Here is a 14635-nt window from a genome sequence, read left to right as displayed (position 1 = left end):
TAAAGTTACTGGAGCACTTTATTTCTTTTAAATGTTTCAGTTTGGAATTGAATAAAAGAGCGTTTGAGCATATATTCATTACTGAGAAAATATTCCTTAAATAATTTCAGATGTAGTCTTGCAACCTAAATAAAAAGCGGGGAATGAATAGGAGACTTCATTCAGTATGTGAGCTCAGGATACTTTTTTGCTCCTATCTGTTAGTTTTGGAATAAATTCATTCTCATTTTGAATGTTCCTCCTCTAACATTTTATATTATAAAGAGAATTTTTAAGGTGCCTGTGTAGCTCAGTCAGTTAAGCATCTGACTTCAGCTCAGGTCATGATTTCACAGTTTGTGGATTTGAGCCCTGTGTAGGGCTCTGTGCTGACAGCTCAGAGCCTGGAGCCTGCTTCAGATTCTGTGTCTCCCTTTCTCTCTGACCATCCCCCATTCACACTCGATCTCTCATAGATGAATAAATGTTAAATACTTTTTTAAAAAGAATTTTATAGGGGCGCCTGGGTGGCTCAGTTGGTTAAGCGGCCGACTTCGGCTCAGGTCATGATCTCGCGGTCTGTGAGTTCGAGCCCCGCATCGGGCTCTGGGCTGATGGTTTAGAGCCTGGAACCTGCTAACGATTCTGTGTCTCCCTCTCTCTCTGCCCCTCCCCCGTTCATGCTCTGTCTCTCTCTGTCTCAAAAATAAATAAACGTTAAAAAAAAATTTTTTAAAAAAGAATTTTATAGCCATCTAGTAATGGAGAGAAAATATGTTTTTAACAATTCTCTAACTTTTCTTGAAAATGTGTGTGTATTGCCATATCATTAAGAATACAAGAAGTTGGATGTGTTTAACTCTGTAATTTCTAGTGAAGATCTATGGCATTTTAACTTGAATGCAGGGAACAATTCTGTAAAATCAAACAATAAAACTATTATTTTCAGTTGCAAAGTAAGTTGGGATTAATTCAGTTTGGACTGAAGGCTAGACTACACCACACAGAAGTTGGATTTACTAACTGTTCAATTCATCTAGCCAATTTGGCAGGCCTAACTGAAAATTTGTATCTAAAAACATCACTCTGAGATTTTTAAAAAAGAGTCCTTCCGGGTTCAATTATAATAAAGTTTCCAAATATCGATTTTGCACTTTTTCTAAGTATTAATTTAGGCAATGAAGCATAAATTTTTCTAAAACCAAGAGAGAAATTCTGTGAGTTTTGAAGAAATAAACACACAAGGTTTCTGGAGCATGTTAACTTCTTCCCTTCTGAAACTCTACTACAATGAAGAGAAGAGATAGTGGAAGGGAAGCGATTACCACACAATTCTACTAAAATTGAACTCTATTTTGAGGTAACTTTAGATTTGCATGTAGTTGTTTTAAGAAATCATACAGAGAAGTCCATTGTGTCCTTTACCAAGTTGCTTCCAATCATAACATTTTTTATATTAATTTTATTTTTTTAATTTACATCCTAATTAGCATATAGTGCAACAATGATTTCAGGAGTAGATTCCTTAATTCCCCGTATACATTTAGCCCATCCCCCCTCCCACAACCCCTTCAGTAACTCTCTGTTCTCCATATTTAAGAGTTTCTTGTGTTTTGTCCCCACCCCTGTTTTTATATTATTTTTGCTTCCCTTCCCTTATGCTCATCTGTTCTGTGTCTTAAAGTCTTCATATGAGTGAAGTCATATGACATTTGTCTTTCTCTGACTAACCAAAGAGGTGAAAAATCTATACACTGAAAACTATAGAAAGCTTATGAAAGAAATTGAAGAAGACACACACACAAAAAAAAAAAATAAAATGGAAAAAGATTCCATACTCCTGGAGAGGAAGAACAAACATTGTTAAAATGTTGATACTACCCAAAGCAATCTACATATTCAATGCAATCCCTATCAAAGTAACACCAGCATTCTTCACAGAGCTAGAACAAATAATCCTAAAATTTGTATGGAACCAGAAAAGACCCTGAATAGCCAAAGCAATCTTGAAGAAGAAAACCAAAGCAGGAGGCATCACAATCCCAAATTTCAAGCTATACTATAAAGCTGTAATCACCAAGACAGTATGGTACTGGCACAAGAATAGACGCTCAGATCAATGGAACAGAATAGAGAACCCAGAAATGGACCCACAAACGTATGGCCAACTAATTTTTGACAAAGCAGGAAAGAATATCCAATGGAATAAAGACAGTCTCTTCAGCAAGTGGTGCTGGGAAAACTGGACAGCGACATGCAGAAGAATGAACCTGGACCACTTTCTTACACCATATGCAAAAATAAACTCAAAATGGATGAAAGACCTCAATGTAAGACAGGGAGCCATCAAAATCCTCGAGGAGAAAGCAGGCAAAAACCTCTTTGCCACAGTAACTTCTTGGCTGCAGTAATTTATTACTCAACACATCTCTGGAGGCAAGGGAAACAAAAGCAAAAATGAACTATTGGGACCTATCAAAATAAAAACCTTCTGCGGAGCGAAGGAAACAATCAACAAAACTAAACGGCAACCGACAGAATGGGAGAAGATATTTGCAAACGACATATCAGATAAAGGGTTAGTATCCAAAATCTATAAAGAACTTGTCAAATCCAATCATAACATTTTGCAAAACAGCAAAAACTGTCCTTTGTAACAAGGAACCCTCACATTGGCCTTTTAGAACAGTATCCACCTGTCCCACCTCCAGACTTGACTTAGCCCCTGGCAACCACTAATCTGTTCCCCGTTTCTATAATTTGTCATTTCAGGAATTCACTATAAATGGAATCATACAATATCTAATCTTTTTTTTTATTGTTGTTTTTTTCACTCAGCATAATTCTCTGGAGAGTCATCCAAGCTGTAGTGTGTATCTGTGTTCTATTCCTTTTGTTACTGAATAGTATTCCACAATACAGATTAATATGAATTCATTTGTTGAAGAACATTTGGGTGTTGTCTAGTTTGGGGTTATTGTGAATAAAGCCTCTATAAACATTCATGTACACAGGTTTATTTTTTTTAATTTTTTAATTTTTTTGCGAACATAAATCTTCACTTCATTGCAGCTTATCCTTTCTCTTAACAGGATTTTTTTTTTCCTTTTTTTGAGAGAGAGAGAGAGAGAGATCAAGCAGGTGAGGGGCAGAAGGAGAAGGAGACAGAATCCTAAGCCAGCTCCACATCCAGTGCAGAGTCTGATGTGGGCTGATCTTATGACTATGAAAACATGACCTGAGCTGAAATCAAGAGTGAGACTCTTAACCAACAGAGCCACTCAGGTGCCCCAATAGGGTCTTTTAGTAAGGTTTTCTAAGAGCAACAGATTTCAAAGTTCATGTTATCTTCTTTCTTTTTTTTTCCTTTTGAAGTTTTTATTTAAATTCTAATTAGTTAATATATACTGTAATAATAGTTTTAGGAGTAGAATTTAGTGATTCATCACTTACATACAACATCTGGTGCTCATCACAAGTGTCTTCCTTAATCCCCATCAGCTATTTAACCCCTCCCCCTCCCTGCCCACCTCCCCTCTGGCAACCCTCAGTTTGTTCTCTATAGCTAAGAGTCTGTTTTCTGGTTTGTCTCCCTCTCTTTTTCTTTTTTTCTTTTATGGATCATGCTTTTAGTATCAACTCTAAAAACTGTTTTCTATCCCCACACCCTATTTTCTCCTAGGTTTTCTTTTAAAATTTTTATGATTTTACATTTTAAAATTTTTATGATTTTACATTTTATATTTAAGCACATGACCCATTTTAGCTAATTTTTATATGAGGTATGAGATTTAGATCAATGGTTTCGTTTTGTTTTGTGTTTGACTATAGGTATCCAGTTTCTATGGCACCATTTGTCAAAATGTTACCTTTCCACCATTGTGTTGACATGTTTAGCAAAAATTGGTAGGAAGTACTTATGTGGAATTATTTCTGGCTGGTATTCTGTTCATTGATCTATATTTCTGTCCTTCCACCAACATCACACAGTCATGAATTATGTACCTTTTATTATGTCTTAAAATTGGGTAGACGTATTCTTCTCACTTTATTCTCTGTAGGCATTGTTTTAACTATTCTAGTTCATTTGAATTTCCATAGAAATTGTAGAATAATGTTTTCTACATATATCAGAAAATTTTCTGGGTTTTTGCTGGAGTCGTCTTAAACCTGTAGATCAACTCAGGGAGAGTTTATATCTTTACTATGTTGAGTATTCTAATCCATAAACCTAGTACTGTTGATCCTTGAATGACACAGTTTTGAATTGTGCAGGTTCACTTATTTGCGGACGTTTTCAATAAATACGGTACAATAATATAAGTGCATTACCTGTTCCTTATGATTTTCTTAATAACATTTCCTTTTCTTTAGCTTACTTTATTTTAAGAATACAGTATATACACTACATATACTCAGTTTGTTCTCCATAGTTAGGAGTCTCTTATGGTTTGCCTCCCTTTCTGTTTTTATCTTATTTGATTTTTCCTTACCTTACCTTCCCCAATGTTCATGTTTTATTTCCTAAATTCTATATATGAATGAAATCATATGATATTTGTCTATCTATGATTGACTTATTTCACATAGTATAATACACTCTAGTTCCATCCACATTGTTGCAAATGGCAAGATTTCATTCTTTTTGATTGCTGAGTAATATTCCATTGTGTATATATATGTGTATACATAATATACCACATCTTCTTATCCATTCATCAGGTGATGAACATTTAGGCTTTTTCCATAATTTGGCTATTGTTTATAGCAGTGCTGTAAATATTGGGGTGCTTGTGCCCCTTCGAATGAACATTTTTGTATCCTTTGGATAAATACTAGTAGTGCAATTGCCGGATCACAGGGTAGTTCTATTTTTAATTTTTTGAGGAACCTCCATACTGTTTTCCAGAGTTGCTGCATGCTTGCATTCTCACCAACACTGCAAGAGGAGAGGTTTCCCCTTTCTCCACATCCTCTCCAACATCTGTTTCCTGAGATGTTAATTTTAGCCTTTCTGACAGCTGTGAGGCAGTATCTCATTGTGGTTTTGATTTGTATTTCTCTGATGATGAGTGACGTTGAGCATCTTTTCATGTGTCTGTTAGCCATCTGGACATCTTCTTCAAAAAAGTATTCATGTCTTCTGCCTATTTCTTCACTGGACTGTTATTATTGTACCCACCCCCAAAAACAAAAACTGTTTGTTTTGGGGCTGGGTATTGAGTTTGATAAACTCTTTATAGACTTTGGATACTAACTCTTTATCCAATATGTTATTTACAAATATCTTCTCCCATTCCACAAGTTGGTTTTGTTGATTGTTTCCTTCACTGTGCAGAGCTTTCTATCTTGATGAGGCCCCAGTACTTCATTTTTGCTTTTACTTCCTATGCCTCTGGAGAATGTCTAGTAAGAAGTTCCTGCAGCCAAGGACAAAGAGGTTGCTGTGTCCTCCTGTAGGATTTTGATGGTATCCTGTCTCACATTTAGCTTTCACATGACTATGAGATGTGATCTCTGCCGAAATTGAGAGTCGGATATTTAACTGAGCCACCCAGGTGCCCTTCTAAGGTTCTTTCTTGTTTCCCCCCCTGTTTAGAAAACTTCCTTTATCCATTGTTTATAGCACAGATCTGCAGACAACAATTTATCTTTTCCTTCATATTAGAATTTTTAAATTTTCCACTCCCTTTCTGAAGGATATTTTTGCTGAGTTAGGTTTCTGTTATTTTCTTCAAGTACTTGAAATGTATTGTGTCACTTCTTTCTGCCCTCCGTGTTTTCTGATGAGAAATATGCTGTCTTTCAAAAATATTTCTCTATAGGCAAAATGTCATTATCTCTGGCCACTTCAAAGATTATTCCTTTGTCTTTAGTTTTTAAAATTTTTTTTTCAACGTTTTTTATTTATTTTTGGGACAGAGAGAGACAGAGCATGAACGGGAGAGGGGCAGAGAGAGAGGGAGACACAGAATCGGAAACAGGCTCCAGGCTCCGAGCCATCAGCCCAGAGCCTGACGCGGGGCTCGAACTCACGGACAGCGAGATCGTGACCTGGCTGAAGTCGGACGCTTAACCGACTGCGCCACCCAGGCGCCCCATGTCTTTAGTTTTTAGAAATGTTATTATGATATGTCTCAGCATGGATTCAGTTCTGTCCACTTTATTTTCTCTATCCAGGGCTGCAATGGCACAAATGTTGGATTTTTTTATAGTGCCTACTATAGATTGTGTGTGTCCCCCAAAATTCATATATTGAAATACTAATCTCCAACATAATGGTATCAGGAGGTAGGAATTTTGGGAAGTGATTAGTACTCTTATAAAAGAAACCCCATAGAATTCCCTCACCCTTTTTGTCATGTGAGGACACAGAGGAAAGAATTCCATCCATAAACCAGGAAGTGAGCTCTCCTTATACACTGAATCTGGTGGTGCCCTGATCATGGACATCCCAATCTCCAGAACTGTGAGAAATAAAGTTCTGTTGTTTAGAAGCCACCCAGTTCATGGTATTCTGTTATAGAAGCCCTAATGGACTAAGGATGATACATATCTCTGAAACTCTTTATTTTTTTTTTTGCCCTCTCTGTTCATATTACATAATTTATAATGCTTCATCTTCCAGTTACTCATGCTTTCCTCATTATAATTCATTCTGCTGTTGAGTTAATCATCTGAGCTTTTTTATTTTGGTTAGTACATTTTTAAGTTACATGATTTTCCATTGGGTTCTTCTTTATTTCTCCTATTTCTTCACTGAAATGTTGTATTAGCTTTTCGAGTCTCTATTGTTTCATTTGTTTTACGTATGTTCATAATTGTTATTTAGACATTTTTACATTTGTGTTATAAAATGGTTGACAGAAAATTCCCAAAATCTGCCACCTTGATGTTGTATCTATTATCTATTTTTTGTTTGACTTGAAATCATTTTGATTCTTGATATGAAATTTTTTAATTGAAATTTGAACACAGGAAAGTCTCATATTGTTAGGTTGGGTTGGAAACCCAAGCTCTCCACATGGACCCCACTAACATTGTGGGTTGGGGACGGGGAGCTCATTATCCCTAGCCTCCTACCTATCCTCTGACACTACCTTAAAGGAGGGTAATGTGTTGGACCATATCTTTAGAGCCTCAGGAGTGTGGAAATATAGATACCCTATTTGACTTTGGCTGGCATGGGTGGTAGTAGGTCTGTAAGTTTTTCTATGGTACTTGACTGACATTTTTTTATTGTTTGAAAGTTATCTGTAATGCCAGGCCACCCTATTCTGGTCCCATATTTTAGAAGACTCTGTTTTGGCCTTAGTTCATTGTAATTCTTTCTAGGATGACAATTTTCAGTGAGCAAACTTGTGCCTATCTAGAACCCAAGACCCCACTGCAAACTTTCATGTAACTGGGACTTTGAAATGCCCTGCACAAATGGCTATGGGTCTACTTTCCAGGTCTTTGTTACATTTTTTCTGAGTATGGACCATGATACCAGTGTATGCTCCACTAGGCCCAAGGGTGGCCAGGGGCAGCTGTTTGTAAAAAGTATAGATTGAACCTGGATGTGGTAGCAGACATGTTTGCATGCATGTGGTGTAGCACTAGAATGTGTGAAACAGGTGGGTGCATGCAGAGAGGGGGGTCAGGTGGTAGGAGGAACAGAGTTATCCCTATATACCATTATATCTTGACATGGAATTCCAAGGAATTTGAGAATTCTAAATTTTAATATGGCCACCCAGGTTTCATGAAGATGTGTGTGTGTGTGTGTGTGTGTATACATGTATATATATATTTAAGGTAGGAGGACATAACGTATTTTTCAGAGTATGTTAGCATGACTGACAGTTTTTTATACTGAGGCATATTGTATTTAGGTCTCCATTTTTACTTTTGCCCCAAGCCTCATGAAAGTCCAGGACTGAAATTAAAGGACCTTTAGTAACAGAATTGTAGACTGAACCTCAGGAAATCTCCAAGACAGTAAAATGAAATATAAGGGAATGATGAATGAGACATGTCTTGTAGGATCGATTCAAAAAGCATAACATCTGCATTATAATGATAGAATTTACAGAAAGAATGACAGAGATAAAGGAAAGATAAAAATGTTCATTATGATAATACAAGAAAATTTCCCAAGGAAAAGACTCATGCTTTTCCAGATTGATAGAAACTCAGAACACTGCAGGAGAAAAAAATCCATTTCAAGAAATCCCATTGAAAATATCAGAATGCCTGTGATCATAAGATGCTGTAAGTGTCTGTGGGCTGCGGGGGAGGAGGCAAACACAAATGACAATGGAGCAATAATGGGAATTGCACTGGAATTCTCAACATCATAGGAAGCTAAAAAAGAAGTGTGAAAAACAAAATAAAGAACTTCACTTGTAAATATCAGAAAACTTACCTTTCATAAACTGCTACTCAGGAAGCACTTTACTGTGAATTTCTTTAGTCTTCCTCCCTCCTTTTCTTCTTTTCTTTCTTTCTTTCTTTCTTTCTTTCTTTCTTTCTTTCTTTCTTTCTCTTGTTTAAAGGATATATATCCTTCTATTTCTAGTACTTATGAAATAGCTTTATGTCATTTTAGTGATGGTTACTGAAGCAAGTCCAATTATAAAGCTGATTACCAAGTTAGTTTGACAAGCTAATATTAAAAATATCTATAGTTATGTACTTGGAAACATGTTACGTATGAACTGTGATGCTTAATTTTATGTGTCAACTTGGCTGAGCCACAGTGCCTTTAGATACGTGGTCAAATATTCTGGATGCTTCAGTTACGGTGTTTTTGGATGAAATTAATATTTAAATCAGTGGAGTTTGAGTGAAACAGACCACCCTCCACATGCTGGTAGGTCTCATCCAATTAGTTGAAAGCCTGAATAGAATGAAAGAATTCGCTCCTTCCCCTGAGCAAGAGTGGGTTCTGTCAGGACTGTCTTCAGACTTTACCTGCAACATTAACGCTTCCTGGGTCTCCAACTGCTCTGCCTTTGGACACTTTCCTGAGTTCTCCAGCCTGCTTGTTTCCCTCCATCAGATTTTCAACTCACGAACTTTCCATGATCAGGAAAACCAATTATTTAAAATAATGTTTTTTTCTCTCACTCTCTCTATATGTACATACGTTCTATTGGTTATGTTTCTCTGGAGAACTCTGACTAATATATAAAATGAATGTATTTTTTTCTCTTTATTGCACATACACACCCACACACACGAACACACAAACTGTATAGTAGGTTTGTTAACCCTTTAAGAATCCTACTATCTGTATTTTTTACTATCTGTAAAAATTCCCATTTTACAGATAAGTAAACTGAGGTTTTGTAAAGTTCACTTAATTTTCCCTGTATTATATGTTAAGTGACAGAACTGGAATCTGAAATACAAGCTACTTTGACAACAACATTTATGTATTGCACTTTATAATTTGATATTAAAATGAGATAGCTAACTTCAGACATTAAAAATCTGGTACTTGTGGTCATTGATACATCATCTTAATCCTTCAGTGATTTTACAAATTAAGTTGAGGACAATATCTAAATGTAAATGTGGCATAAACATATGAGGAGTAAGGCACTAAAAACTAAAAGGTGTGACTGCTTATATAAATATAAACAATCATAGATTGAAGTTTTTAGTGCATAAACCCAGCACTTTTCTTTTTGTTTGTTTGTTTGCTTGTTTGTCAGTTCATTTTTGAGAGTGACAGAGAGCATGGGTGGGGGAGGAGTAGAGAGCAGGGTTAGCAGGGGGCATGACCTGTGGCTCAGTCTCAAAAACTGTGAGATCATGACCTGAGCCAAAATTAAGAGTTGGATGTTCAACTAACTGACCACACAGGCACCCCATTTTTCTTTTTATGTTTAAAAACAATATAAGTAGAGAAGGTAAAATGTAAACTACATTTTATAGTTGCATATTTTTAAATTATTGAAGAATATTAATTGAAGATTTGGAGAGAGGAGAAAATAAATAGACTAAAAACAAAAAAATCCATTAATCACACAATGCAAAGAAATTGTTCATCATTTTTCTGTTTCTTTTACGTTTCTATAAATGTATTAAATTTAAGTGCTTGCTTCAGCAGCACATATACTAAAATTGGAACGATACAGAGAAGATTAGCATGGCCCCTGCGCAAGGATGACATGCATATTCGTGAAGCGTTTCATATTTTTACAAAATTCAGCATCCTTTCTTAATAAAAACCCTTGAGAAAGTCGGGATAGAAGGAACATACTTAAAGATCATAAAAGCCATTTATGAAAAGCCCACAGCTAATATCATCCTCAATGGGGAAAAAGTAAGAGCTTTCCCCCTGAGATCAGGAACACGACAGGGATGTCCACTCTCACCGCTGTTGTTTAACATAGTGTTGGAAGTGCTAGCATCAGCAATCAGACAACAAAAGGAAATCAAAGGCATCAAAATTGGCAAAGATGAAGTCAAGCTTTCACTTTTTGCAGATGACATGATATTATACATGGAAAATCCGATAGACTCCACCAAAAGCCTGCTAGAACTGATACATGAACTCAGCAAAGTTGCAGGATACAAAATCAATGTACAGAAATCAGTTGCATTCTTATACACTAATAATGAAGCAACAGAAAGACAAATAAAGAAACTGATCCCATTCACAACTGCCCAAGAAGCATAAAATACCTAGGGATAAATCTAACCAAAGATGTAAAAGATCTGTATGCTGAAAGCTATAGAAAGCTTATGAAGGAAATTGAAGAAGATATAAAGAAATGGAAAAACATTCCGTGCTCATGGATTGGAAGAATAAATATTGTCAAAATGTCAATACTACCCAAAGCTATCTACACATTCAATGCAATCCCAATCAAAATTGCTCCAGCATTCTTCTCAAAGCTAGAACAAGCAATCCTAAAATTCATATGGAACCACAAAAGGCTTCCAAATAGCCAAAGTAATTTTGAAGAAGACCAAAGCAGGAGGCATCACAATCTCAGACTTTAGCCTCTACTACAAAGCTGTCATCATCAAGACAACATGGTATTGGCACAAAAACAGACACATAGACCAATGGAATAGAATAGAAACCCCAGAACTAGACCCACAAACGTATGGCCAACTCATCTTTGACAAAGCAGGAAAGAACATCCAATGGAAAAAAGACAGTCTCTTTAACAAATGGTTCTGGGAGAACTGGACAGCAACATGCAGATGAATGAAACTAGACCACTTTCTTACACCATTCACAAAAATAAACTCAAAATGGATAAAGGACCTGAATGTGAGACAGAAAACCATCAAAACCCTAGAGGAGAAAGCAGGAAAAGACCTCTCTGACCTCAGCCACAACAATTTCTTACTTGACACATCCCCAAAGGCAAGGGACTTAAAAGCAAAAATGAACTCTTGGGACCTCATGAAGATAAAAAGCTTCTGCACAGCAAAGGAAACAACCAACAAAACTAAAAAGCAACCAACGGAATGGGAAAAGATATTTGCAAATGACATATCAGACAAAGGGCTAGTATCCAAAATCTATAAAGAGCTCACCAAACTCCACACCTGAAAAACAAATAATCCAGTGAAGAAATGGGCAGAAGACATGAATAGACACTTCTCTAAAGAAGACATCCAGATGGCCAACAGGCACATGAAAAGATGCTCAGCGTCGCTCCTCATCAGGGAAATACAAATCAAAACCACACTCAGATATCACCTCATGCCAGAGTGACCAAACTGAACAAATCAGGAGACTATAGATGCTGGAGAGGATGTGGAGAAACGGGAACCCTCTTGCACTGTTGGTGGGAATGCAAACTGGTGCAGCCCCTCTGGAAAACAGTGTGGAGGTTCCCCCCCAAATTAAAAATAGACCTACCCTATGACCCAGCAGTAGCACTGCTAGGAATTTACCCAAGGGATACAGGAGTACTGATGCATAGGGGCACTTGTAGCCAATGTTTATAGCAGCACTCAACAATAGCCAAATTATGGAAAGAGCCTAAATGTCCATCAACTGATGAATGGATAAAGAAATTGTGGCTTATATACACAATGGAGTACTACGTGGCAATGAGAAAGAATGAAATATGGCCCTTTGTAGCAACGTGGATGGAACTGGAGATTGTGATGCTAAGTGAAATAAGCCATACAGAGAAAGACAGATACCATATGTTTTCACTCTTATGTGGATCCTGAGAAACTTAACAGAAACCCATGGGTGAGGGGAAGGAAAAAAAAAGAAGAGGTTAGAGTGGGAGAGAGCCAAAGCATAAGAGACTCTTAAAAACTGAGAACAAACTGAGGGTTGATGGGGGGTGGGAGGGCGGGGAGGGTAGGTGATGGGTATTGAAGAGGGCATCTTTTGGGATGAGCACTGGGTGTTGTTATGGAAACCAATTTAACAATAAATTTCATATATTAAAAAAATAAATTTAATATTTAATATTTTTTAATTAGGATAATACTGTACTACCTTTGAAATACAGAAGCAAACTCTTATTCTGTAAAATATTCTTCAAAGTCTGAATTGTTACTTTTTTTTTTTTTTAAACTTTTATTTATTTTTGAGACAGAGAGAGACAGAGCGTGAATGGGGGAGGGTCAGAGAGAGGGAGACACAGAATCCGAAACAGGCTCCAGGCTCCGAGCTGTCAGCACAGAGCCCGACGCGGGGCTCGAACTCACGGACCGCGAGATCATGACCTGAGCCGAAGTCGGCCGCCCAACCGACTGAGCCACCCAGGCGCCCCTGAATTGTTACTTTTTATATTGTCTCTATAGCATTTTATAATACAGTTCATTAAACTTCATTTACCTGTTTTTGCACATTTAGATTTCTACAATTTGCATATTATAAATAAGGCTTTTATGAGCATTTTGTACATAATGTTGAACACCCTCTGTGTACTGCTCTGATCAGTTTCTTAATACAAATTCTTTTAAGTGCAGTTATTGGTCGAGTATTTTCTGAGATAAACTAACAAGCATTTAAAAGTTATTGATGAATTTTCCATTCTTTGCTCTCTAAATCTATGTTTTAAAAATTATTTGTAAATACTATTTAGTGTTTGGTTTATGTTCAACTTAAAGCATAGAATGTGTTCTATGATCAGCTGTTTCCATTTAGAAATGCAATAATTGTTATTTTAAATTTTGTGACACAATTACTAAACTCTGATAACCCAAGAGTAGAATAATGTCTTAAATATAGGTTTGCAATTCTTGACCAATTACTCCAGTTTTAATTTTTCAAAGGGAATGAAACACCCTAAAACTATCTAATTATAATGCCAAAGCAGAATACTATGAGACCAAATGCAGCTTTTGTGTAATGATGGAAGCTTTAAGGCTCCTTCCTTAATTGTGATAATTTGGAACAAATTAGGGAGTCTTGTGGTGAGCAATCCGCTAGTCACAGATCTCTTAAGAGCACTAAATCAAGGTGCAAGGAAACTTGCTGAGCAGAACTCTCAAATCTGAGAGTGTTTCCTTAACACAAGGTCAGCTTCAAATGTCTTTTTATATTCCTAATACTTACTAGAATGGCTATCTTTGCTTTTGTGAATATTATAATTCCGATTTTATTTTTAAAGCACAAAGCATATAGATGATACTACTGTGTAATTACAGAATTAATATAATTTCTCTAACAATATTCTCTATTAAAATAAAATTGCTATTTTACATTGTTTCAGCTCACTTCGGATATAATTGTGAAATACCATATTTGGAGTTCCCTTGATCCATACTTGTGTCCTCTATATGCTTTGTTCTAAATAGCAATAGGCATTTGATGGCAGTAACTCACTGAAGTTCAATAAAAGGTCAAGGATTCTAGAGGGAAGCATAGCAGCAGGATTCCTTCTACAAATGAGTCTAACATGAGGAAATACTGTACAGAAAATGCTGTCCTAACAGACAGTCTAAGAAGTTGGCAGAGGTTTTGTTAAACTGAGTATCCTCCATTAGTGGCTTTAAAGACCTGTATCCCTGTAAAGGTACTCAGGTAACATATGTCATCACTGATTTTTTTTCTTTACTCTTTGACCTGATTATTTTAAAATAAACTATTCACTACATTCTAGGCAACTAAATGTCGCTTGTTAACTAAATACACTTAGAAATTTTTGTCACTTACACACAATTAAATAGCTATCTGAAGATTTTTTTAAAAAGGCAGAATAAAAGCTTTAAAGCCATATGAAGAAATAAAGAATTAACTTAGAACCAAGCAAGCTAATGAAAAATATCTTCTTTAAAAAAAAAAAAAAAACTTGTAATTTGAAAGTCTCAAATCAGCTTATACTGAAACATTCTGAAAAGATCAGTTCCCGTGTGGTATTCTCTGACTCAAAATTCCCTTGTTCTAACAAGGGAGTAATAAAGGGCTTTGTGTTAACAAAAAGTGTTCTTCATGGTTAACATATTAACTAACGACATTTTCTCCTACATGGAGAACATGCTCTTTTTGAAGTCCATTATTAGTTTGGAATTCAGTCATTTTGAATTACTGGTGAGACTTTGTACAATGCTGACTTTGTTATGGTTAGAACTCAAATAAGGATATTTGGAGAAAATCTATATTTATTATGGTAATTATTCTTACATTATTAAATAATTTTTAAAATATATATATACTTCTAAGGATATATCTTTT

General features: G+C 36.1%; 1 long non-coding RNA gene and 1 other non-coding gene across 2 annotated transcripts in view; both read left to right on the top strand.

The window, feature by feature from the left end:
• The window catches only part of LOC131483769 (uncharacterized), a 165700-nt gene that overhangs the window by 13089 nt on the left and 137976 nt on the right, over positions 1-14635 (top strand). The window lies entirely within an intron of this gene.
• LOC131489359 (U6 spliceosomal RNA) lies at positions 10066-10172 on the top strand. Its single transcript, XR_009250500.1, has one exon. It is a non-coding gene; the product is annotated as a U6 spliceosomal RNA (small nuclear RNA).

The sequence above is a fragment of the Neofelis nebulosa genome, chromosome 1 (assembly GCF_028018385.1).
Source record: "Neofelis nebulosa isolate mNeoNeb1 chromosome 1, mNeoNeb1.pri, whole genome shotgun sequence".
Classification (NCBI taxonomy): domain Eukaryota; kingdom Metazoa; phylum Chordata; class Mammalia; order Carnivora; family Felidae; genus Neofelis; species Neofelis nebulosa.
Note: the sequence above shows the minus strand (reverse complement) of the source record. Positions and strands in the feature narration are given on the sequence as shown.